General features: G+C 41.8%; 1 long non-coding RNA gene across 2 annotated transcripts in view; it reads left to right on the top strand.

The window, feature by feature from the left end:
- The window catches only part of LOC115145047 (uncharacterized), a 63,005-nt gene extending 39,484 nt beyond the window's left edge, over positions 1 to 23,521 (top strand). Inside the window, exons 3-5 of one of the 2 annotated variants that reach the window (XR_010459429.1) lie at positions 10,250 to 10,268; positions 10,389 to 10,457; positions 13,039 to 14,355. This is a non-coding gene — a long non-coding RNA (uncharacterized LOC115145047). The other variant, XR_010459430.1, reaches the window with a different exon arrangement.
- The last annotated feature ends 4,081 nt before the right edge of the window (positions 23,522 to 27,602 follow it).

The raw sequence follows: 27,602 nt of genomic DNA on the forward strand, positions 1-27,602 counted from the left end.
CGGCGGAAGCCGCTCCTCAGTAAAATGTACATGACAACCTGCTTGGAGTTTGCCAAAAGGCACCTAAAGACTCAGAACATGAGAGAAGATTCTCTGGTCTGATGAAACTAAGATTGAACTCTTTGGCCTGAATGCCAAGCGTCACGTCTGGATGAAACCAGGCACTGCTCATCACCTGGCCAATACCATCCCTATGGTGAAGCGTGGTGGCAGCATCATGCTGTGGAGATGTTTTTAGCGGCAGGAACTGGGAGGATCAAGGCAAAGATGAACGGTGCAAAGTACAGAGATCCTCGATAACTTGCTCCAGTGCGCTCAGGACCTCAGACTGGAGTGAAGGTTCAACTTCCAACAGGACAACGACCCTAAGCACACAACCACGACAATGCAGGAGTGTCTTCGGACAAGTCTCTGAATATCCTTGAGTGGCCCAGCCAGAACCCTGACTTGAACCTGATCAAACATTTCTGAAGAGACCTGAAAATGGCTGTGCAGCAACGCTCCCCATCCAACTTGCCAGAGCTTGAGAGGATCTGCAGAGAAGAATGGGAGAACTCCGCAAACACAGGTGTGCCAAGCTTTTAGCGTCATACCAAGAAAATACTATGCTGTTATCGCTGCCAAAGGTTGCTGCAACAAAGTACTGAGTAAAGGGTCTGAGTACTTATGTAAATATCATATTTCAGTTGAATTGTAATACATTTGCAAAAATGTCTTAACCTGTTTTTGCTTTGTCATGATTGGGAATTGTGTGTAGATTTGTGAGGGGGGGGGGACTATTTATTTAATACATTTTAGAATAAGGCTAACGTAACAAAATGTGGATAGAGTCAAGGGGCCTGAATACTTTCCGAATGCACTGTAGGTGTGCACCAACATGATCAAAAGTATTTGCACACCTGCTCATTAAACATCTCATTCCAAAATCATGGGCATTAATATGGAGTTAGTCCCCCCCCTGCTGCTATAACAGCCTCCTCTTCTGGGAAGGCTTTCCACTAGATGTTGGAACATTGCTGCAGGGACTTGCTTCCATTAAGCCACAAGGGCATTAGTGAGGTCGAGCACTGATGTTGGGCGTTCAATTAATCCCTAAGGTGTTTGATGGGGTTGACGTCAGGGTTCTGACCTAGCCTGAACCATGAAACCACTCGCACAGACAGTGTGGTGAAGGCACAACAGCGCCTCTTCAACCTCAGGAGGCTGAAGAAATGTGTCTGTCACCCAAAACCCTGACTTACTAACTTTTACAGATCCACAATCAAGAGCATCCTGTCGGGCCGTATCGCAGCCTGGTACTGCACCTGCACCGCCCACAACCGCAGGGCTCTCCAGAGGGTGGTGCGGTCTGCACATCGCATCACTGGGGGCAATCTAACTGCCCTCCATGACACCTATAGCACCCTATGTCATAGGAAGACAAAAAAGCTCATCAAAGACAACCACCCGAGTCACTGCCTGTTCATACCGCTACCATCCAGCAGGCGAGCTCAGTACAGGTGCATCAAAGCTGGGACCGAGAAGCTGTTCAGTCTCTATCTCAAGGCCATCTGACTCTTAAACAGCAATTACTAACTCAGAGGCTGCTGCCTACATGGTAACCCAATCACTGCCACTTTAACAAATGGATCACTAGTCACTTTAAAAGATGCCACTTTAAATAATGCCACTTTACTGTTTACATATCTTACCTTACTCATATCATATGAATGTACTGTATTTTATGCCATATATTGCACCTTGCCTATGCCGCTTGGCCATAGCTCAACCATATATTATGTACATATTCTCATTCACCCCTTTTTAGATTTGTGTGTATTAGGTAGTTGAGGAATTGTTAGATATTACTACACTGTTGGAACCAGAAGCGCAAGCCTTTCACTACACTCGCATTAACATCTGCTAATCATGTGTATATGACCAATAGAATTTGATTTGAGTGTTGCAACCGAGAGCAGACGACTTTTACATGTTATGCGCTTCAGCACTCGATGGTCCCATTTTCTGAGCTTGTGTGGCCTACCACTTCGCGGCTGAGCCACTGTTGCTCCTAGACGTTTCCACTTCACAATAACAGCACTTACAGTTGACCGGGGCAGCTCTAAACAGGGCAGAAATTTGACAAACTGACCTTTTGGAAAGTTGTCTGTCACTCCTACTCCCGCTGCCACTCTCCAGTGCTTGACATTGCCAGTCTACTAACCACCGGTCCTGGTAATATTATGCACACCTGCTCCCCTTCATTACACACACCTGGACCTCGCTCCATTTATTTAGCCCTCAGTCATTAGGCAGTATTGGTTTTGGTCACGTTCAGTACGCTTCTGATTATCTGCCTTCTGTCATCATTAAACTCACCTTCTACACCTGCTTCCTGACAGAATGCTGCCTCAGATATTATAGAAGCAGCAGAAGAGAAAGACCTTTCCCAGACGGTCGGTGAAGAGGGATACCTTCTCCGCCAACACCACGATCAGCTAGTGCAACTGGGTACAGTTATGGATGATATCCTCCGCGTTCTCCACCCCCTCGACGCCACCTGAAAGGTTTCACCTCCAACTAGCGGAGGGCCTACCATGAGCTGTCTGGGAGAGAGGAGAGGAAGCGCTAGGTTCATACGAGGTTCAGGGCGGTCTTTGACCATCCACCGGAGGGTAAAGGAGGTGAGCAAATATTCCAAATCTGGCAGGGTGCCCAGACCTCTGAGTAAGCTCTCACCTTCTGGACCGTGGCACCCTCCAGGGGATCTAGTGAACAGGCACTCTGCACCCTATTACGTAGAGGACTGTGAGGAGGTCTAGATGGACGCCAACTTTTCTTTGGCCATCGTGATGAGCGCCTCCATCTGTCTGGACAAACTTCTTCGGGAGGGATGATACCTCCCTCACCCCCTCCTTTGGCTGTCCTGAGGCAGATCCTGAACCCATGGCGGTAGGTGCCACACCTCTCTGCGGCAGAGCAACATCGCCAGAAACCACTGGGGCTGTGTTCCTATTGCGGCCAGGAGGGCCACCAGCTTCAGATGAGTCCACTAGGGCAGAGGGATGCCCCTGTGATCATCTGTCTCCCAGGGTAGGCGTGAGTATTCCGTCATTGTTTTTCCGCCAAAGCCTTCCTGGTTTCCATTTAGCTGGCTTTCCCTCGGGTGTTGTCTCTAGTGGACTCCGGTGCCTCGGGAATTTCATCGACCAGGCCTTCGCCTCCTCCCTAAACATCCTCGTACCTGCTCTCCTTTCCTTTTTCGGTCCAAGCCATTGGGATTCGGCACGATCACGCACATCACAGCACCCCTCACCGTGGGACCAGTGCACCAAGAAAGCCTTCCCTTCCTCATCACTGCGCCAGTACACAACGTCATCCTCAGACACCCCACCATATCCTGGTTGAGGATCAAAATTACTGCCTGGGCATGAGGATGTCGGGAGACCTGCTTTCCCTTACCCTGTGGTTCCACAGGTGCCCATCATTCCATCCTCCAGGCTCTGGAGAGGGAACCCGCATCTACGTTCCCACGGGGGATCTGCTGTTGACCTGGGCGCACACATCCCTCGCCTCTGGACACCGGTATCACCCGCACAATTCCATCCCTCTCCGCTAAATACTGGTGGGCCACCTTGTCGCATGACGTTGCTTTCTATGTCAACTCCTGCTCTATGTGCCCAAACTATATATCCCTGGCACGCTCCAGCAGGGAAACTCCTTCCCATCTCTCCATGGACTTCGTTACTGATCTCCCTCTGTCTGATTCTTTCACCACTATTATGGTTGTTGTGGACAAGTTCTCTAAATCCTGCCGTTTTATCCCTCTCTCTGGTCTCCCTACCGCTCTCCAGGTTGCCGAGGCACTGATCGAGCAGGTCTTCTGGCACTACGGCCTTCTGGAGGACATAGTCTCTGACGTGGCCCCCAATTCAAGTTGCGGGTATGGAGAGCCTTCATTGAGAAACTGGGGGCCACGGCCAACCTCCCATCCAGGTACCGGCCTCAGTCCAACGGGCAGGTGGACCATCCTTTCTCCCCTGCCTCTGGGATGGTTGCATGGCAGGGAGAATGTATGACAAGCCTACCTAGCTATCATTTTTGATCCTGCTCTTATTTTGAGGACTCAGACGTTTTCCCATTGGTCGTACAAATAATGGTGTATTATGACCCGTGTGCTTGTTTGCAGTGTTATTTTTAAACCTTTTGACAGCACTACTGACCCTAGTGGTAGTGCTTGGCTTGCTCTTGCAAATTCAGCATACACAATATATGCTATTTGGTATTTTACACGTCAAATTAAAACCTTATATTGCGTATAGCTAACTGGGATCCTAGTAAAATAAACTCTCCCCAGCTACATCCCTGTCATGACTAGATTCAATACCGTTAAAGGTGAGATTTACTATAGAAATACCATGATAGTTTGGACCAACATTTTTTTATAACTATCTGTGTTTGGATGTTTTGAAGCCAGACAGCAACTTGCTGTTTTTCGTTGCTATGGTGATAGCTACCTCGAGGTAGGTTAGTTAGTAGTAAACTAGCTAGCTAGAGTCCCTCCACGATGACAAAAAATATTATTTTTAACCATACAATTGGTTTCGTCATCTGTGATGACAGCTAGCTAGGATTTATATGGATGTGACAATTAGCCAACCTCACTACCCTCAGGATGCACAACGACAAGCTGGTGTGAATGACTAATGCACCGGTGTAGTCGGTACTTTCATCAAATAAATAATACACTATTATTTTGTGTAAAACTATAACCACAGGCAGTCATAATTATGGCTTAACCCTGCCTATTTCTAAAATGTATAATTAAAATCTGATTTCAAACCTAACCTTAACCATATGCCTAACCTTAAATTACGACAAATCTATTTAGTCAATACAGGACTAAGATTGCATCGTACTATACTAGCTCCGACGCTCGTAGGATGTGGCAGGGCTTACAAAGTATTATAGACTACAAAGAGAAGCACAGCCACGAGCTGCCCAGTGACACAAGCCTACCAGACGAGCTAAATTACTTCTATGCTCGCTTCGAGGCAAGCAACACTGAAGCATGCATGAGAGCATCAACTGTTTTGGATGACTGTGCGATCACGCTCTCCGTAGCAGATGTAAGACCTTTAAACAGGTCAACATTCACAAGGCCGCATCTAATCTCTTTTTTTACTTAACCATCAATGCCGTTAACACTTGTTTTTCTTAAGGGCTTGTAAGTAAGGTGTTGTATTTGGCGCATGTGACAAATAAAATTTGATTTGGTTTCTGGTGGTGGTATCTAGCTGAAACCGCAATCCGTGGCCACAGGGTTTCCCCTGTATAACACAGCCACACAGTCAAAATTGTCTACAAAATGTTTGGGTGAGGCATAAGGTTAGCAGTGTAAATTTGAGCTTAGGTGTCACGCCCTGGTCAAAGTATTTTGTGTTTATCTTCATTTATTTGGTCAGGCCAGGGTGTGGCATGGGTTTTTGTATGTGGTGTGTATGTATTGGGATTGTAGCTTAGTGGCGTGTTCTAGTTAGGTCTATGGCTGTCTGAAGTGGTTCTCAATCAGAGGCAGGTGTTTATCGTTGTCTCTGATTGGGAACCATATTTAGGCAGCCATATTCTTTGAGTGTTTCGTGGGTGATTGTCCTTAGTGTCTTGATGTCCTTGTTCTGTGTGTATGTGCACCAGTATTAGGCTGTTTCGGTTTTCGCTATGTTTATTGTTTTGTAGTGTTTGTATTTAGATTCGTGTTACTTCAGTTTAATAAACATGGATCGCAATCTACACGCTGCATTTTGGTCCGACTCTCCTTCACCACAAGAGAACCGTTACATTAGGGTTCAGGTTTAAAATCTGATTTTTATGAAAAGAATGTGTAGAAATGGGCGGGTTTAGCTGTAAAACTTCTTTTTTTTTATGTGCAAGAAACTCAACAGAGGGTTTTGCTTTAGCCGGCCTATCAACTGGGATTAGTCAGCACTGATTGGGAACAATGTCGTACAGAATGACGACCCGAGCTAGCTACAACCAGAGGACAAGAAGAATAAAGAGTTCCGGAGTGTAGGACGGTGGCTGGACAAACTTGAATCTGGTCCGATGGGGGCAGGTATTGTAATGGCGGTAGCTGATGCAGTGTTTGACTTTGTTGACGTGAGTGAAGTTGGTAATTATGACTGGACAACGGTAAAAAAGAAGAATGGAGCTAAAACTAAAGTTGGAAATGAACAGCTGTTTCTGGTTGGAGGACACTCCATGAATAAGCATGTTTATTTGGGAGACCCGTTATGAAGATGGTGAAGGACGAATTGTGAAAAGTGGAGTCGGTCAGAGTGACCAAGAGAGGTATGATAGTAATTTCATGTGTATCGAAAGAGCAAAAAGAGAAAGCTCCATAAACATTCAACATGTGAAGTGTAGAGTTATGATTTTCAGAGTAGGGCACTGAGGAAATGTGTCATCTCGCTGGATAGAGGCTTCTTGTTATAGGGACAACATGACGGGAATAGTTGGGTCATGTCGATTAACCCATACTGTGAATGGAAAGGAGGAAAGACACTTCTGTACTATTGATGTTTGGTGAAAAGTCTCTCCCGACCCATGTAACGATATGTGGTCTGAGCGTATGTACAAAAACCGCTACACTGTCAAATGTACGTTGGCCACCTGTCAAGTATTTGCAGACGGAATATCAGTGTTGAAGAGTCTGATGCTGCAACTGTGATGGGAATCATGTTCCAGAGTTCTGTTAGGTTGAAGGAGGTCAAAGTAGTGAGGATCAGGGCTGCCGAGCAGGTTTCCTATACGGAGGCAGTGAAAATTAGATGACACTATGGTACCAGCCTGTTGATGTTGTTCATCAGACAAGATATCCTGAAATACTAATGGTGAAGGTTTTTTTAATTTTTAAATGACGTTCATTGTGCTGGTGATTAATTGTACAGGAGAAACAAATAAATTAAGAAACTGGATATCACTGTGAAAGCAGCAAAAAGGTTATTGGACCTTTAGGACTTCATGGCTGAAATATTACAGGGAATACGGACAGAAGATTTCCCCCCTCTCAGGCTCCAGAGCCTGTGTCGGGATCTGAGTTGACATTTGAAACTGAATGAAGGAATACATAGTTATTCTTTGGGGGGGGATAATGAGATTGAGAATACTGAGTATGGTTTTCACCCTTTTCCTTTTTTCTTCCTGTGTTAGTTTCTCAGTTTTCACCCCACCCAGTAGGTGGCATCAATACACCTTTTAGAGTCTGCCAATAAAAATTCAAAGAAGTAGAAGAAGCGCTCAATAGCTACCTAATGCAATATGGTATCCAACGGAAAACATGCAGGCAGCGAGGCTGACGAGGCCGTAGGAAAATGATCAGCAAATTAAAGTCTCTTGTGCATGCACAATGCGAGCAGTACAACATGCACCCTAGAGTTGGACAATAAAGACCACTTGCCAGTTCTAAAGGCTGATCCTCAGGCATATAATATCACCCACTCCTAGCCAATACAGTCCATACAAAGCGGAGTGGACCAACCAAAATGCCATGAATCTGTTTCCAGCCAATGCATCCACACGTTTTGCACTCTACAATCCTTAACGAATAAGTTTCCTCTTCTGTTTGTCTCTGACAATGACTTTGACATCTATCTCACTAAAACATGGCACAGAGAGGGTGACTTTTACCATTTTAAAGAAGCAAATATACTGAACGCAACATGTAAAGTGTTGGTCCATGCACAAAGTTTATTTCTCTACAATTTTGTGCACAAATGTGTTTACACCCCAGTTAGTGAGCATTTCTCCTTTTCCAAGATAATCCATCCAATTGATAGTTGTGGCATATCAAGAAGCTGATTAAACCGCAAGATTATTACCCAGTTGCACCTTGTGTTGGGGACAATAAAATGCCACAGATGTCTCAAGTTTTGAGGGAATGTGCATTTTGGCATGCTGACTGCAGGAATGTCCACCAGAGCTGTTGCCAGAGAATTTAATGTTAATTTCTCTACCATAAGCCACCCCCAATGTAATTTTAGAGAATTTGGCAGTACATCCAACCGGCCTCACAACAGCAGACCACGTGTAACCACGCCAGCCCAGGATCTCCACATCCGGCTTCGGGATCGTCGGAGAACAGCCACCCGGACAGCTGATGAAACTGAATATTTCTGTCTGTAATAAATCCCTTTTTCTCAGGAAAAACTCATTCTGATTGGCTGGGCCTGGGTCCCCAGTGGGAGCCCAGTCCTTATATATTTGACTCAAATATCAAAAGTGAGTGAAAGCTGTAGATGAATACATTATTATTACTATAACAGAATATTACTCTCACGGCCGTCGTAGGTAGGTAGACCAAAGCGCAGTATGATTAGCATACGTTCCTCTTTATTAAAGAATGAACACTGAAAAAACAAACAAAATGAACCATGAAGCTAATATGGCTAGTGCAGACAGGCAACTAAACAATACAAAACAAGCATACCCACCCTCGTCACTAGGCACTTTCCTTGCGGCCAAAAGTTTTGAGAATGACACAAATATTAATTTTCGCAAAGTCTGCTGCCTCAGTTTGTATGATGGCAATTTGCATATACTCCAGAATGTTATGAAGAGTGATCAGATTAATTGCAATTAATTGCAAAGTCCCTATTTGCCATGCAAATGAACTGAATCCCCAAAAAACATGTCCACTACATTTCAGCCCTGCCACAAAAGGACCAGCTGACATCATGTCAGTGATTCTCTCGTTATCACAGGTGTGAGTGTTGACGGGGACAAGGCTGGAGATCACTCTGTCAGGCTGATTGAGTTCGAATAACAGACTGGAAGCTTCAAAAGGAGGGTGGTGCTTGGAATCATTGTTCTTCCTCTGTCAACCATGGTTACCTGCAAGGAAATACATGCCGTCATCATTGCTTTGCACAAAAAGGGCTTCACAGGCAAGGATGTTGCTGCCAATAAGACTGCACCTAAATCAACCATTTATCGGATCATCAAGAACTTCAAGGAGAGCAGTTCAATTGTTGTAAAGAAGGCTTCAGGGCGCCCAAGAAAGTCCAGCAAGCGTCAGGACCGTCTTCTTAAGTTGATTCAGCTGCGGGATGGGGGCACCACCAGTACAGAGCTTGCTCAGGAATGACAGCAGGCAGGTGTGAGTGCATCTGCACGCGCAGTGAGACGAAGACTTTTGGAGGATGGCCTGGTGTCAAGAAGGGCAGCAAAGAAGCCACTTCTAACCAGGAAAAACATCAGGGACAGACTGATATCCTGCAAAAGGTACAGGGATTAGACTGCTGAGGACTGGGGTAAAGTCATTTTCTCTGATGAATCCGCTTTCCGATTGTTTGGGACATCCGGAAAAAAACTTGTCCGGAGAAGACAAGGTGAGCGCTACCATCAGTCCTGTGTCATGCCAACAGTAAAGCATCCTGAGACCATTCATGTGTGGGGTTGCTCCTCAGCCAAGGCAGTGGGCTCACTCACAATTTTGCCTAAGAACACAGCCATGAATAAATAATGGTACCAACACAACTTCTCCCAACCATCCAGGAACAGTTTGGTGATGAACAATGCCTTTTCCAGCATGATGGAGCACCTTGCCATAAGGCAAAAGTGAAAAGTAAGTGGCTCGGGGAACAAAACATCGATATTTTGGGTCCATGGCCAGGAAACTCCCCAGACCTTATACCCATTGAGGACTTGTGGTCAATCCTCAAAAGGCAGGTGGACAAACAAAAACCCACAAATTCTGTCAAACTCCAAGCATTGATTATGCAAGAATGGACTGCCATCAGTCAGGATGTGGCCCAGAAGTTAATTGACAGCATGCCAGGGCGGATTGCAGAGGTCTTGAAGAAGAAGGGTCAACACTGCAAATATTGACTCTTTGCATTAACTTCATGTAATTATCAATAAAAGCCTTTGACACATATTAAATACTTGTAATTATACTTCAGTATTCCATAGTAACATCTGACAAAAAATATCTAAAGACACTGAAGCAGCAAACTTTGTGGAAAATAGTATTTGTGTCATTCTCAACTTTTGGCCACGACTGTATGGTGACAAATGGTGTGTTATTGATGAAGCAGCAATAATATTTTGTATAAAAATAATTGATGTAGACCACCCAAAACTGAAAGCATATTTACAGGTAATTGTTTCACTAAAGTGTTGTATAACATTTTTCAGAGCAGTGTATGACAATAATTACTCAAGTACCCTTTCCATAATTATATCATTCTCCCACATGATTACCCGAATGCAGCACCTGTCTAACAGATCAAGTAAGTCTATCTATGTTGGTTTTACTTACACTACCTCAGATAAACATGCATAAAATAAAACATGCTTGATATTAAGACCAACATCTGAATCATTTCATTCGGCGTTCTCTCCTCCTGTAGTGAAGCATGGTTGTGAGGTCCTGATCAAAGGGCCCTGTTCAACAGTCTTGAGGAGCTCTACATACATGTGTAAGTTGATTTAATTATCACTCGCTACATGAAGCACAGACAATTGTTTTTTGTTTTTTTTTACAATTTGTGCACTAACACTCGCACTTTCCTCCTGGAGAAATCCCAAAGCACAGACGCAGGTGAGAATCACACACTACGTCTGATTGATGTGATACTTTATTTTCTCACTAGATGGCAGTATTTGCTTAGAAATGAATCCTTCCCAATTTAGGAACTCTGATGACAAAATTGTGCACCCATTGCCTTCCTCATACAGGTAGATATCAATGCATGTTCATGAACTCAGACAGAAAATCTATTGAGTAGGTCTGATTTCAATCTCTTTCCTTTCATGGAAATGACAGTCAGATTTATTGGGGTCTTTCATTCAGTTCTTTGAGGTCCAACGCATCATCATGATAAGATGGACACAAGACTTGGTGGGTGGTATGAAAAGCCCTCCTTCCTGTTTCTGTAATTTTTAACTGAATGAAGATCAGTATCTGTGCTGTGGCCTGTGGCGAAACCTTTGTCAAAGATGATAATAAGAGACACGGAGGAAAGAGAAGTACATTTTCTATGTATGGTGAATCTTAATGCCATTTATTCACCTTTTTGCACACGAAGAAAGACAGGATCTTATATTACTAAAACTCTATTCACTGTTTCTAAAGCCTTTAAGCTTTTGTAAGCTAATTTAGCATAGTTCTTTCATGGAGTACTATTTTAAATGAATGAATGACTATTGAATCCATCAATATGGATGTAGTCCTATCATTGTAATTATGTGCTTTCTCTGTATACAGTTGTAATGATCAACTGAAATGGGTTAAAAGCCGAGAATGTGAATGCTGTGAAAATGAGACGCTGGGTGTAGGTCATAGAGCATCCATTCTTTAAAGGAAATCAGTCCGTTTGGAACACATTCATTAAAGTGTAAACGCAAGTCGAAAATGGAAATGTGTGTTTAAATTGCAGCTTGTGTCCTCTTCCATAATGAGAATTCGTTTTGGGAAATGGTTGGTGATAATGCCCTCTGATCCTCCAATTTGGATTCATTCTCAGTGCAAAGTTTTCCCTTTTTTAATTCATTCCTAATATTCTAAATACAATTATTATGTAGATTAAAAGCTCTCAGAAGTAATTTGGGATTATTTGGTGAAAAGGCCTAATATATATATATATATATATATATATATATTGTTGATGTCCATTTAGACTCCATAATCATTATAGTACCATAAAGTGCAACAACAGAATTTTGCTATGCATTAATATACTTTTCAGTATAGTACACATGTACCTTTCAGTATAATTTTTACAAAATGTTTAGGTATATTAACATTCAAAGTAACCCCTGTCAGAGGAAGGCCCTAAAAATTGTCAGACTCCAGCCACCCTAGTCATAGACTCTCCTTCCTCTCTGTTACCACATGCACGGCAAGCGGTATCGAAGTCGAGGTCCGAAAGGCTTCTCAACAGCTTCTACCCCAAAGCCATAGGACTCCTGAACAGCTAATCAAATGGCTACCCAGACTATTTGCATTGCACCCCCCACACCACCACACACACTTTTACGCTGCTGCTATTCTCTGTTTATTATCTTTGCATATCACTTTAACTCTACCTACATGTACATATTACCTCAATTACCTTAACTAACCGGTGCCACCCCCCCGTACATTGACTCTGTACCAGTCCCCCCAGTATATAGCCTCGCTATTGTTATTTTACTGCTGCTCTTTTATTTTTTACTTGACAAGTACTTTTCTTAAAACTGCATTGTTGAGGGCTTGTAAGTAAGCATTTCACTGTAAGGTCTACACCTGTTGTATTCGGCGCATTTAACAAATACAATTTGATTTGTTCTATTCCACTCTTCTTATCTGGCTTTATCTGTCTTGTTTTAACATGTGTTAATTTTAAGGTCATGCAATGGTAATAAGCTGATGATGGGACCTGCGCAGTAGGTGTCCTTGTAAATGGGGCGTGTCATGCCAAATACTCTCTGCATGCCAATTTGTGTACCCCCATGCGTCACATTATGATTCGATAAGCTGTTAACGTCTGTTGCTATGTCAACGGTGTGGTGAGCTAATGCGTAACATTTTGGAAAACATTGCAGTCAAATGGACATTTTCAGCGGAAGAGTCAAAATAGGCCTTCAAGGACATTCAAACTCATATAACTGGCAAAGTCTCAACAGAGAGAAACAAAGACACACAAATGCACAGCTTGAATTCATTTCACAGCCTGTCCATCTTTCTACTTTTCTCACTGTGGACCAACCAAAGGTGAGAAATATGACGACATAAATGGAGGATGATGAAGAAATAATGTTACCAGATAACTGGGTTCTAAAGCTGAACACAGAGAGTGTGCACTTTTTCGAGAATCACTCAATTGGTATGGCACTAACTGCTGTATTCTTGAATAGAGAGAATGAGAAAAACAAGTGGAGTTTCTAATACTCATATCTGAATGAAGTAACGGTTTCAATGTTGTGTATAAACTGAGTTGTGCTTACTGACCATATGTTAATCCAGTGACAATTGGTTCTTACTTGTGCCTCTTGTTTGTGTTTATACATCTTTTGTAGATGAGGAACTACCTCCTATGAAACAGGGGGGAATGATCACAGACAGACGCAGCACCTTCCAGCCACAACTACCCACTGTGGTGAAACCTAGACAGCTGCTGTGCAGGGCAGGCCCTCACCTGTCTCGCCCCTCTTGCTGACTATAACATATTCCTATTCTGTCACATCTCACAGTTAGGCTTGTGATCTACTTTCCTGAGAATATTCAAAAGACCATGCTAGACAATGCAACCTTGGTGGGAGACCGAAGTAGCTGTCAGTGAAGCTCATGTGGGGAGGATGTAGTTTTAATGCTAATATAACTCTGATATGGAAAACTAATTATGTCATTTCCTGGAGAGTACATGAACTGTGTCAATGTGATTACAGTACACATTGTACCATAAGTTAACTATTAAAACACTGTATGCTTCTCTTTCTACATGCTGTACATTTTCAGTATTACAATAATCACCCAATAGGCTATTCTTGTACAAAAACTGTTTTTATAAACTTTTGAAATAAAGTTATTTAACATATTGTCATGAGTGTAAGTCAACAGCACCTGTCAGTCTTTCAGAGACACCTATCTTAGTCTTTCTGTTAGATACGCCATCCGTTTGAAGAGTAATCAAGCAGATGTGTTGAAAATTATTACCCTCATCCACACAAGTGTTCTAAGATGAGAGTGGGAAACTTTTCTGAGTTTACTTTTCTGAGAACCTGTACTCCACAGGATAGATAATAACAGGTTATAATATTCACAGTTGCTGTAAATCAACTTAATCACACGGTTGATCACTTGTTATTTGATGATAATATAATCTGTCGCGGACAGATTCTGCGTGTAAAACAGGAAGTGACAAACGTTCACAATCATTTTACTTCAGGGTAATTGAGATTAAGGCTAATATAAAAAGAAAGACAGGTGTGTAATTTCTATCAACAGAGTTCATTACAGCTCTTAGAGGTCAAGTACAAACAGGGCTGAAAATAACAGCCTTTCATAGAAGAAAATTAGGGGTATGACAGGTGTGTGTGTGTGTCCTTGTGTGCTTGCATGCGTGCTAACAGGTGTTTGTGGACGTGCGTGCATTTGTGTGTGTGTGCGTGTGTGTGCTGTAAGTAGGCAGAACGGGGCTATGCTAGGTTTAATGAATTAGATCAAGAGCCTTTATGAGATGCTTGATATGCTTTATAGGTAGCCATTAACCTGGCAGGATATGGTGAGATTTAGAGCATTCAAATGTTTCCTTCAAGGAGACATGCCGTTTACAATACTGACATTCTGAAACTAAAAGTCAACCATCTACAACCTGTCTCCCATTTTATTGTCTCTATTGTAGGACATACTGTGAGGACAAGCAGAGTTTCCTGCAAGACCGTGAGGATGATGGAGATACGGCAGCAGGAGGACAATTGCTTCACTTACTACAGGTGCTTTTCTCTGTGTCCACTTTGCTCTATTCAGCATTCACGTGGTTGCCTCATGATATCCCGCCTGCTCAGGGACCCATTTTAAGTTTTCAACCCAACCCTCTGTGGTCTTGGGGTTCACTGGCCCTCATTATATATATATACTTGAGTATTATGTCAAGTCCAAGGTAATATACATTATCTCCTATTTAATATTTCACTTGGATACTGCATTCTTAATGTGTCCTTGTTATCTTCAAGCACGCTTATTCCCAGGGTGCAGTGATGATGAGATGCCCTTTAAACTGACTGGGATATAGAAGGGGGCTGCTGTCTGTTCCTTAGCAACCCTTCCACCAGAAACAAATTAAAACCTGCAAGGTGACTTTATGTAAACTTTCACACCAAAATAATGGCTTGAGACGAGGAACAAACACGTTTAGTTTTGCAGCAAAGGAGCATAAAAACATAATTGAACATAAAATCCACATGGATGACAATGACACACAGTTCTAGTGAATACACTGAGCTGGACATTAAGTCAAGACAGTTATCAATACTAATATATACAGTAGGCCTACTAGTGATCAACATTAGCAGCAGCACAAAAGTATAGCAAGCCAAAGTTGCCTAATAGGTAAAGTGCTCTTCGCGTTCTTAGATCATCTGGTCAACAACATATCAACAATGTGCTGACAAAAACAAAAATTATAATCAACATCACCTTCATCATCAACAACATATTACCATCGTCATCCTCAAAATCATCATCATCCTTAGCCTACCTCCTTCTATTCTCTGTATTCAAATGGGCAATGGCCAATGACAGTCAAAAGCGTACATTCTCTCCGCAAACTATGACCAAACAAACATTGAAAGGCAAACAGGTTCAATCAAATCCAACACAAAAGTGTGAAATGGTTTTAAGAATCCAAGGTCCAGGAAAACCCTTGAGACATTCATCCTATACAAACCAGAAATATGTTATTATTATAAACATGCTTCAAGCAAAAGGGCCTTAGACAGACAGAACTCACACAGTGGTTTGTGTGTTAGCACCATAACACACACACACATACAAACATACACGCTCCAACAATTAAATCATTTCGAAATTGTTTTCATTCCCTCTGTTTCATGCATTCGTATTCACGCACATCATCAGCTGGCATTAATGACAAATGTCAGACTATGACAGTGGGAGTGCACCACTGTGAAATGCCTCATTGCATTTCTCTGCTGGAGTCCAAAGCCTTGTTTACACATTTATCAGATAAATCTGCCTTTGATTGTAGCTCTTTGCCAGAAACAAAAGCAATGGACCATGCCTGATTGGGAGAAGTTGTACTGAGCTGAACCCCACAGGACTTTGCTTTATCTATGCTCTGGACAATCTGATTTTGGATTATAGGTCGCAGTGAGTCTGTTCAATGGAGACCTACTTAGTGAGGTGTGTTGCTAACTAAATATGCAATATTGAATATCAAATTGGCTTCCCTCCTACAAGGGATATGATGTGTGTGTCAATGAGGGATGGTCAAGAGATGGTCATATGTCATCATCCTCTCATTGCCACTGAATCTGACCCGACGACTGAAGAGAAGAACCTTCCGTCTAACGCTCCCCCTCATACTCAAGTGCCTGTGGGTAATATTCTGATTAATGTTCTACTCACGCTTCTCAACACTGACAGGCAATTTACTTCGAGGGCTCATTCTTAATCTGTTCTTTTCTAATCTCTTTTCCTCTCAGTCCCCTTCTCCATTTCCTCATTTAGAATTGAGCGTTTATTCAACTCTGGGGTACGGATGTGAAGTGTGTAGCGGAGAATAAAGGGACACGTTTTTTAATACAGTAAATAGGCAGATGGCATTGGCGCTGTCTCGCATGCTGCATGGAGGGCTCTTGATTGACAGCAGAGGGGTTGAGGCAGATATTCTCCCGGATAAAGGCTTATTCTTTGCGATGCAACTTGTGTCAGCTGCAAAGCTGAAACCAGACATCCAGGGGGTGTTCAGTAGTCATCCCCTGTCACATGTGGTCTGTCAATCATCTTGCTAATCATCACATCGTCTTTCATATGACAGATGAGGAGTTGGTCGGGTACATGAACCAGTGACTACAATGTTGCTCATCTAAATCGCCAAGCACACTCTTGTTGGACCACTTAGAGAGTTGACATAAACCATCTGTCGAGGGAAGATAATGTCAGTTATTAAGTCTATCTATATTTTGCAATGGGAACAATCCTACTATGACCACAAGTGGTTTTGCAAAACGATTCTCTCTCTATGCTGATATCTTTGTCACGGAAGAGGAAAACATGTCTGTATCCTTCTGTTTATTGCTTAACAGCGGTTTTCATATCTTTCTCCAAACAGCCATTATATGTAATTAATATCTGTCATTTGATGATGTGATTTTTTCCCCAGCCCTCGTTGTGTCTATGTCAAACCTATGTTGTCCTAACAACAGAGCACAAGCACACACAATCATCAACTTCCACACATATACAGTGCATTCTTTTTCCACATTTTGTTACGTCACAGCCTTATTCCAAAATGGATTCAATTAAACATTTTCCTCATCAATCTACACACGATACCCCATAATGACAAAACGAAAACAGTTTTTTAGACATGTTTGCAAAAAAAATGTTTTTACTTTGTCATTGCGGTGTTTTGTTTGTAGATTGAGCGGGGGAAAAATATTAAATCAATTTTAGAATAAGGCTGTAACGTAACAAAATGTGGAAAAAGTCAAGGGTTCTGAATACTTTCGGAATGCACTGTAAATCATGTGCCAATGCTATTCCCACTGTGCCAACACCACTCTGTTGTCCCACCTCAGATCCTGGATGTGCAGAAGGTGGTTGTCTCGCTGGTATGGAGGGATTCTGCTGGGTCCAGACCATTTCAAACACATCAACAACTCTGCCAGAAACATCCTGGTCCAGGAGGGATACACATCCTCTGCAGTGATACACACTCTCTCCCTATTACTAATGTGTCCAAGTTTGGCACAAGTCCACACTAAAGTATATAAGTTCAGTGACTTCAGTCTGAATGTTGAACAATGCCTTGAAAGCTGTTTGAGTTTCATGGGAAAATGTAAGTTTAAATATTTGTTTCTAATATCAAGCTTGATGGGGAATTGTTTTTGTGTTACTCGTTGTTGGAAGCTTTTGAGAAAAGCAGCATATACAAAGACACTAATCTGAAAGTTGAATGAAAACTTTCCCCTCTCCGTATCTGAAACAAATGCTATTTATGGAAAATTGGGATGAGACCAGGTCAGAGTGTATTAGATGTTCTACTCTGAGATAAACTGGTTGTTGTTCTGTTTCCCCTCATTTCTGTGCAAATGAGGACTTTGAAACAGGTGTCAGGATTGTCATCATTGATTACGCTCAGGTTTGAAGATGCTGGCACTCTATTGTTCCTCTGGTCTGTAGTCAGTACTTTAAAGGTGCATCAGAAAGAGCTGGGGAAAATACTCTCATTGTTTGGTTTTGATTGAATTATCTACTTAAACAAAAAACAGTTCATTCAGAACATGTATTATTTTTTATAACAGTTTTTATAACAATAACAGTTGGGCAAATAACCAATTGAAGATGGTGTCCAACTTCACACTTTGTAGTCATTATTGCTGTTATTAATATGTAAAACCCTTAGCCACGACAAGGACTTGTGTGTCTCTGAAGGAAATGATGCATAACTCCTTCAGATCCTCCAGATCACAGTGTGTTTATCCGCCTTTATGACTGCTTCTCTGTTATTGTTTTAGAGTGCAGAATGATAAGAACCATTCAATCGCAAACCAGAGGTCATGTACAGTATTATGGAGTAGTGGCAGAGTGCCACTTAATATCTTACATATAAGTAGGGGAGTGGAAGCATTTACCATTTACTACACACTAGACCCAAATCCCAGCCCAAACAATACTGCCATGAGATGAAACAGCATCCAATGTCTTCTCCTATAGCCTAGCGCGAGGACTCGCTCTTTGAAAGGATGGAGTTGTGTAACGGCCCTGGTTTTACAAACGTGGATCTCGACTCAGGAGCATACTTTTGTGGCACAGTTGCTGGCGCGCTGGGCTTCGTGCCAGAACGTGCACACAAATGGTGTGCAGTGCTTACAGCTAGGGCTGTTACTGTGACCGTCTTGCTGCCACACCGGTGGTCACGAGTTATGACCGCAGTCAAATTCCATGTGAACGTTTAGTCACATAACTAGGCTTCTCCAAACTCTGAGGCTGCTGATGGTCATTAGTAGCCTACCAAACTTGCTAACTGCCTGGTACTCAGCACTTTATTGTCCCTCTAATCACTCTGACATCAATGCAAATGTTCTCAAAAATCAAATCAAATACTTAATGAGATCCCATGAGCTCATGTTGCTCAACATTTCTATAGGTTATGCAATTGCATTAGAAAACAAGAGTTTTGATGGCCTCTATTAAAAAGAGGAGGATCCCATCAGCTTTCTATAGGCTAGGCCTACTATATTTATTTCTCAACTTTCTTAATATGAAGCACATTGCTTCGCTTTACAACAGGAGTATAGCCTACCTGGCTGGCATGAAAATGAATCATGGGAAAAGCGTACTCCATCCACTATTTAAGTGCATAGATGGCATGTATTGTTCTGAGACAGGTGCATGACTATTGTCATTATATATCTAAACTCATTTTAAACATACATTATATTATTTAGCATTTGTAAAGACATTATTACATCAAGAATAGTCTGAAGGGTGACAATATTATCCTATCACTTGTTAAGTGTGGGGTCCAGCTTGTGCAGTAAGACAAGAAACAGTGCATGGCTTTTTTTGCATCTTTTTTCACCATAAAAAATTGACCTTTATAATAAAGCATTACATGCATAGTAGCATTTGCTGTCACTTTTCAGAACAGTGTTCTCCCGCTAATTGATTGCATTTTGGAACATTTGCGCTTAAAGCCTACTGCCATGTGCGCTTTGCCACACTTATAATGTGAAGAAATAGCCAAATATTTTATTCACCATTTTAAGCTAAACGTTCTGATGTGTTGCATAAGCCTCATTGCTTTTAAAAAAATGTTTTGATGCTAGTGGTAGTATTAATTTGGGATCTATCGCATCCCACAACTGTCCAGAGTATGTTTGGAATATTTCTTTCTCGCACAGAATGAAAAGTTGACCAATAGAATAGGTCAACTTTTGTACTATGGGGGATAGTAGATTGACGTAGGCTAGTGCTTTTGATGTTTTTTAGGCCTAATCATGTTGTTGCACAAGAAACAAAGCAGAGCTCATGCCCTTTGTCGTGACTTTACTTTCATTAATCTGAAGACTGTTATTTATCTAATCAACTAACTATGTTTTAATTGTTACTCGATTAAATTAATCATGTAACAATTAACTCATTGGGATTTGGAGCACCACGAGAGTGGTTCTTTAAAGAGTTACCATCTCCCAAATTCTTTACCTATCACATCCATAAACAGTCAACTTATTAATCATGACCTCATATCATATCATAACCCTGCATCTGCAAAAACCCAAGCCTTACTTATGATTCAGTACTACACAAATTGGTTCAATTATTTATTTACTAGCTGACTAAATGGTAACACAAGATGAACATACAAACTTAGTACATTAGAAACAGGTCCCTAGCCGACTGACAACAATACGGCAGCTTGTTACAAAAGACATGGAGAGAGAGAGGGAGACATAACGGTGGTACATTTAGAAACTACTCTCACTTGTTCTTTGCACATGAACCGACGCCCGCTTGGAGTAAGAAATCATGAATGTATTTATGTGAAAATGCCTTGGGTTTGCTGTGTATCTCTCCTAACTTGGCCGCCTTGGAAAGTGGGTTGGGCCTTTTCGCGGCACGTGTGTAAGGCTCCGATTGTCCAAAAGGGGTTTCTCTGTTGTTCTCCTCTGGCATCGTCCAGTATCCGATGACTTGTCGTGTAGTCCTTAACAGAACTACAAGTTATTTCTCCTTCCATTCAGTCTGGAAGATGCTTCTTTTAAAGATAGGCAAGCCAGTTGTGTCGATGTTTCCCAGTGGGGTGGTGAGGGTAGCGTACTATGGTGGTTTAAAAAGAGTAGTAGAATGTTTCCAATTCAATTCGCTTTTCTAGATACTTTATCCATCATTTCATACAGTTTGTTCTGATACGCTCTCTGACCTCACTCAAGGAGGCAGTGACTACTTACTTGTACAAAGTTATAGAAACAATTTCCTCTTATAGTTTCTAAAATCACATCCCTCTCTTAACAAAAAAAACTTTCAGAATTTTTCATATAGCATGCACAACGTAGAGGATGGAAACATTGTACATGTAGTATGTATAGTTTTCAAATGACAGTATTTCCTTTTATAATATTTTTAATGACATCACAAAATAACACACAATATGACATTAGTTTTCTTTAGACCGCTTTTGACCATTCCCCACGTTCTATGTTAGAAATATTGTTCCAGTATTCGCTTTAGAATGTGCTAGCATTTCAGCTGTAAAAAGCATGTGACACAAAGGCACATTCCTCTGGTAAATTTGGAGAGGGAGAGCGCTGAATGTTCTGTCCTTGATTTACGACAGGGTGTGAGGTGTTAACCCCCACCAGTTCCCTCATCCCCCTCTGCGGTGGAGAGAGGGTCTGGTTGAAGTTATTCATTACAAAGCTGATCTGACTTATTTGAACACTCACAGGACAGTCATGACACTTTCAAAAAATCATTAGTCACATCATGCATCCTTAGAATGTATTACAAATCAAAACATAGAGCCTAACGATTATCACAACTAAAGTTGCATAAATAACTCTAAATGAAGCATATAGGAGGACCTGTTTCTTTGTTCACCGCTCAATGGAGCCGCATGTGTGCAGTCCCTTGGAAATCGTTTGGAGAAAATATCCTTTCTATTTCATTCAGCTATGTTCAAATTAATTCATCATACTATAAAATTATATAAAATAATACCACAGAATTGTAAGCACACTTTTTCTGCTAAATAAACTAGTGTAGCCCACAGCCATATCAAATGCATTTATAAAGCCCTTTTTACATCAGCAGAGATGAGTCTTCAGTAAAGACTCCCATATGGATAGGCAGACCATTCCATAAAAAGGGAGCTCTATGGGAGAAAGCCCTGTCTCCAGCTGTTTGCTTAAAAATTCTAAGGACAATAAGGAGGCCTGCGTCTTGTGACCATAGCATATTTGAAGGTATGTACGGCAGGACCATATCGGAGAGATATGTATGTATGGAGCAAGTCCATGTAATGCTTTGTAGGTTAGCACTAAAACCTTGAAGTCAGCTCTAGCCTTAACAGGAAGCCAGTGTAGAGAGGCTAGCACTGGGGTAATATGATACAATTTTGGGGTTGTAGTCAAGATTCTAGCAGCTGTATTTATCAGTAACTGAAATATATTTAGTGCTTTATCCGAGTAGCCAGAGAGTAGAGCATTGCAGTAGTCTAATCTAGAAGTGACAAAAGTATGGATTAGCTTTTCTGCATCATTTTTTAACAAAAAGTGCCAGATTCTATGCAATGTTAGGAAGATGGAGAAAAGCTGCCCTTGAAAAATTATTGATATGATTGTCAAAAGAGCTATCAGGATCCAGAGTAACACAGAGGTCCTTCACAGTTTTATTTGAGACAACTGTACAACCTTCAAGATTAATTAAAGAACAGTTTGCAGTTCTCCCAGGGTTAGCTCGATGATTGTGGAGGCCAGACGACCTGGCCTCCACAATTACCCGACCTCAACCCAATTGACATGGTTTGGGATGAGTTGGACCGCAGAGTGAAGGAAAAGCAGCCAACAAGTGCTCAGCATATGTGGGAACTTCTTCAAGAGTGTTGGAAAAGCATTCCAGGTGAAGCTGGTTGAGAGAATGCCTAGAGTGTGCAAAGCTGTCATCAAGGCAAAGGGTGGCTACTTTGAAGAATCTCTAATATCAAATATATTTGGATTAGTTTAACACTTTTTTTGCTTGCTACATGATTCCATATGTGTTATTTCATAGTTTTGATGTCTTCACTATTATTCTACAATGTAGAAAATAGTAAAAATAAAGAAAAACCCTTGAGTAGGTGTGTCCACATTTCTGACTGAAACTGTATATTAGCCCTTTCTGAGACTCATTTAGATAATTCATTTGATGATACAGCAGTAGGAATGCAAGGATATAACACCTATAGAAGAGACAGGAATGCTTATGGAGGAGGTGTTGCTGTATACTGTATATCCAGAGCCATATTCCCGTAATGCTTAGAGAAGAGCTTATGTCAAGTGTTATTGAAGTGTTGTGGTTGCAGTTTAACCTGGCACATCTAAAGCATTTTCTTTTGGTGAGGTGCAAAAAGTCAGTATCTAAATATGTGTGAAATGCTCGATAGTGTATGTGATGTAAGCAAAGAGGTCTACTTTCTTGGGGACCTGAATATTGACTGGTTTTCATCAAGCTGTCCGCTCAAGAGGACGCTTCTAACTGTAACCAGTGCCTGTAACCTGGTTCAGGTTATTAATCAACCTACCAGGGTGTTTACAAACACTACAGGAACAAGATCATCCACATGTACTGATCACTAATACTGTAGAACTTTGTTCTAAAGCTGTATCCGTATCCATTGGATGCAGTGATCACAATATAGTGGCTATATCCAGGAAAGCCAAAGTTCCAAATAGCTGGGCCTAAAATAATGTATAAGAGAACCTACAAAAGATTTTGATGTGACTCTTATGTGGATGATTTTAAAAATATTTATTGGAACATCCAGACTCTGCACTTGATGCATTTATGAAATTGCTTCTTCCAATTATTGATAAGCATGCACCTGTTAAGAAACTGACTGTAAGAACTGTTAAGGCCCCATGGATTGATGAGGAATTGAACAACTATGGTTGAAAGAGATGGCGCAAAAGGAGTAGCTAATAAATCTGACTGGCTGACTTACTGCAAAGTGAGAAATTATGTGACTGAACTCAACAAAAATAAGAAACTGTATTATGAAGCCAAAATACTTATTTTCCACCATAATTTGCAAATAAATTCATAAAATTCCTACAATGTGATTTTCTGGATTTTTTTTTCTCATTTTGTCTGTCATAGTTGAAGTGTACCTATGATGAAAGTTACAGGCCTCTCTCATCTTTTTAAGTGGGAGAACTTGCACAATTGGTGGCTGACTAAATACTTTTTTGCCCCACTGTATCTACATAGGTGTAGAGGGCCCATTATCAGCAACCATCACTCCTGTGTTCCAGTGGCATGTTGTGTTAGCTTATCCAAGTTTATCATTTTAAAAGTCTAATTGATCATTAGGAAACCCTTTTGCAATTATGTTAGCACAGCTGAAGACTGTTGTTCTGATTAAAGAAGCAATAAAACTGTCCTTCTTTAGACTAGTTGAGTATCTGGAGCATCAGCATTTGTGGGTTCGATTACAGGCTGAAAATGAAACAAAGAACTTTCTTCTGAAACACGTAAGTCAATTCTTGTTCTGAAAAATGAAGGCTATTCCATGTGAGAAATTGCCAAGAAACTCAAGATCTCATACAACGCTGTGTACTACTCCCGTCACAGAACAGCGCAAAATGGCTCGAACCAGAATAGAAAGAGGAGGGGGATGCCCTGGTGCACAACTGAGCAAGAGGACAAGTACATTAGTGTCTAGTTTGATAAACAGACACCTCACACGTCCTCAACTGGCAGCTTCATGAAATAGTACCCGCAAACACCAGTCTTAATGTCAAACGTGAAGAGGCGATTCCAGGATGCTGGTCTTCTAGGCGGGTTTCCAGGCAAGTACCTGTTCTGACAGAGCTGACTAAAACATCTTGAAAGGGAATAAACCAGTGTTTTGAATCTGTTCAGACCCAGAAATGTGTTCCTGAAACAACATCATACTTCTAAGAAAGGGGGGAGGACATGCCTTTCACAACCATGGTCATGCATTGGGGCAGTAAAGCTTGCAAATAGGTTGCCTAATGTGACCTTATTGTTACCCCTTTTCATAGAAGGCTAGATTTGGCTCCAATTTATTTTGATAAATTACCAAGTATGCTTATTGCAAATTTCAGGATTGAACTATATCATTTTACTACGCTGTGAAGTGGTTGGCTGATTAACAATCAGTACATTGAAATGATCACCGGTTTAGCTGTACAAAGTGAGCTTAGCAGGGAACATGACATGAGGCTTCAGTCAATTTTTATTTTACCTTTATTTTAACAATTGAGATCAATGTCTCTTTCTCAGGGGAGCCCTGCATGCACACAAAAGTACAATAGAATACAAAATCACATACACACTTGAGAAACAAATTAAAAATCACATTCCTCATAAGAGGTCCCCAATATGCATGTTGAACTGCCCAAGCGGCATCAGTACATCCAGTTGTAGAGAACTCTGTAGACTGTTCCATACAAGGGGTGCAAATAAACTAACAGCTGATATAGCTAACTCTGAGGAGAGAGCAAAATAGACATAGTTTTAGCTAGAATATGGGTGCACTTTTGTTTCGGTAGTGAGTAAACCAATGGTCGTTCTGCCCTTGAGCAAGGCAGTTAACCCCCAACAACAACTGCTCCACAGGCGCCGATGATGTGGACGTTGATTAAGGCAGCCCCCCCGCACCTCTCTGATTCAGAGGGGTTGGGTTAAATGCGGAAGACACATTTTCGGTTGATTGCATTCCGGTTGAATGCGTTCAGCTGTGCAACTGACTAGGTATCCCCTTTCCCCTTTTCCCCAATTTGGTCTTCTTGTGGAATATTGAACGATTTCTCATTTCCAGATTCAGATCAGAGAAATATGCGTAGTAATGTGAAACGTGGATAGCCATTTGCTATGCAACTACAGTCGTGGTCAAAAGTTTTGAGAATGACACAAATATACATTTTCAAAGTCTGCTGCCTCAGTTTGTATGATGGCAATTTGCATATAGTCCAGAATGTTATGAAGAGTGATCAGATGAATTGCAATTAATTGCAAAGTCCCTCTTTGCCATGCAAATGAACTGAATCCCCAAAAAACATTTCCACTGCATTTCAGCCCTGCCACAAAAGGACCAGCTGTTCTTCCTCTGTCAAACATGGTTACCTGCAAGGAAACACGTGCCGTCATCATTGCTTTGCACAAAAGGGCTTCACAGGCAAGGATGTTGCTGCCAGTAAGATTGCACCTAAATCAACCATTTATTAGATCATCAAGAACTTCGAGAGCGGTTCAATTGTTGTGAAGAACGCTTCAGGACGCCCAAGAAGTCCAGCAAGCAACAGGACCGTCTTCTAAAGTTGATTCAGCTGCGGGATCGGGGCACCACCAGTACAGAGCTTGCTCAGGAATGGCAGCAGGCAGGTGTGAGTCCATCTGCATGCACAGTGAGGCAAAGACTTTTGGAGGATGGCCTGGTGTCAAGAAGGGCAGCAAAGAAGCCACATCTCTCCAGGAAAAATGACAGGGACAGACTGATATTCTGCAAAAGGTACAGGGATTGGACTGCTGAGGACTGGGATAGTCATTTTCTCTGATGAATCAAATTTCCAATTGTTTGGAGTATCCGGAAAAAAGCTTGGTGAGCCCTATCATCAGTCCTGTGTCATGCCAACATTAAAGCATACTGAGACCATTCATGTGTGGGGTTGCTTCTCAGCCAAGGGAGTGGGCTCACTCACAATTTTGCCTAAGAACACAGCCATGAATAAAGAATGGTACCAACACATCCTCTGAGAGCAACTTTTCCCAACCATCCAGGATCAGTTTGGTGACGAACAATGACGTTTCCAGCATGATGGAGCACCTTACCATAAGGCAAAAGTGATAACTAAGTGGCTCGGGGAACAAAACATCGATATTTTGGGTCCATGGCCAGGAAACTCCCCAGACCTTAATCCCATTGAGAACTTGTGGTCAATCCTCAAGAGGTGGGTGGACAAACAAAACCCCACAAATTCTTTCAAACTCCAAGCATTGATTATGCAAGAATGGGCTGCCATCAGTCAGGATGTGGTCCAGAAGTTAATTGACAGCATGCCAGGGTGGATTGCAGAGGTCTTGAAAAAGAAGGGTCAACACTGCAAATATTGACTCTTTGCATCAACTTCATGTAATTGTCAATAAAAGCCCTTGACACATATGAAATGCTTGTAATTATGCTTCAGTATTCCATAGTAACATCTGACAAAAATATCTAAAGACACTGAGGCAACAGACTTTGTGAAAATAAATATCATTCTCAAAGTTTTGGCCACGACTGTACACTGAAAGCATAGAAATCTGATACACTGACAACAGGGTGAACAACTCACTGGTTGTCGATGAATACTATATGTTTTCTCTCTTCGTAATGAAGTGGTGCTCTTCGAAACTCTTCTCTTTTGACTCATTTATTCAGTGTTATTTTCCTTTATTGTTTTGCAGGATGAGACATCCAAAGCTGGGAGAAGAACAAAAAGTAAAAAAGCAAGGAGACAAAGTAAAAGTGATATCCTCTATATCAGGGGTGGGTAAACTTTTTGGTTCGATCGGGATTTTGAAATTCAATGGAGGGCTTTTGTGGGGAACCAATTGTTTGTTAAAATCCATTTGCAGGGGCCTCCCAAGTGGCGCAGCGGTCTAAGGCACTACATCGCAGTGCGTCCCTACAGACCTGTGCGTCCCTACAGACCCGGTGGTCCCTACAGACCCGGGTTCGATCCCAGGCTGTGTCACAGCTGGCTGTGACTGGGAGACCCATTAGGCAGCGCACAATTGGCTCAGCGTCGCCCGGTTTGGCAGGCCGAGATTTCCTTGTCCCATAGCGCTCTAGCAACTCCTGTGCCGGGCCGGGCGCATGCACGCTTACAAGGTGTACAGTGTTTCCTCCGACACATTGGTGTGGTTGATTAAGCGGGCATTGTGTCAAAACATTTATCACCATAATGTCAAATTAATGTGTGAGTCATTTATATCCATAAAAAAGTGCTGTGTACATGATTAGGAAAGTGTATAAAGTGTTCTCAGAACATTGCTGTAATTTTGGGGATTGCCGGACTAAATCTTTTTTTATTATTTTTTATAACCAAAATGTCTTAATTTCCAAAAAGTCACTCTCTTTCTGTATCCCTCGCCCTTCCCTCCTCTCACCAATGTGTCTAGATGTTTTGAT

This window comes from Oncorhynchus nerka, linkage group LG17, assembly GCF_034236695.1.
Source record: "Oncorhynchus nerka isolate Pitt River linkage group LG17, Oner_Uvic_2.0, whole genome shotgun sequence".
Classification (NCBI taxonomy): Eukaryota; Metazoa; Chordata; class Actinopteri; order Salmoniformes; family Salmonidae; genus Oncorhynchus; species Oncorhynchus nerka.